Below are 606 nucleotides of genomic sequence, written 5' to 3'. Positions count from 1 at the left end.
CATTCCTTCTCAATTTTTCATTCCTGAAATAGGTGAGTATATGATTGACTGATTTAAAATTTCAGCTCACTAATGCTGAGGATATCGATCTTTACATGTTCATTTCATTTTTGACGTTTACTTTTTCTAGATTCATACTTCCTGCATTCCACATTCCAATTATTAATGGACTTTGCAGCGGTTTCTTCTCATTTTAAGATATGCTGCATCAGCAAATGTAGGTCCTAAAGGCTTTACTCCATCCATGTCATTGCAGTGGACTCTACCTTGAAGAGACCACTCTTCCCTAGTCTTATTTGCCATCCTTTCCAACCTGAGGAGCTCATCTTCTGGCACTATATAAGACAACATTTCATGGCTATTCATGAAGTTTCCAGTAATATATCAGACAGTGGTTTGCTGCTACTCATAAACTTTCCAGTGGCCAATCTCTTCACAAGTGGATGGCCCATCCTTCTTCCAAGTCTTAGTGTGAAAGCTACAGGTGACTGGTCCTGTGTCAGCCTCACTATCCTTGCTATATCTGAGCCCATCATGGTCATTGTGTCAATCCATCTCATTGAGGTCCTCCCACTTTTTTGTCGACCCTACACTTTACCAAACATG

The sequence above is a fragment of the Orycteropus afer genome, unplaced genomic scaffold (genome assembly GCF_000298275.1).
Source record: "Orycteropus afer afer isolate SDZICR_OR568_19922 unplaced genomic scaffold, OryAfe1.0 scaffold00991, whole genome shotgun sequence".
Taxonomy (NCBI): domain Eukaryota; kingdom Metazoa; phylum Chordata; class Mammalia; order Tubulidentata; family Orycteropodidae; genus Orycteropus; species Orycteropus afer.
This window is presented reverse-complemented; position numbering follows the sequence as displayed.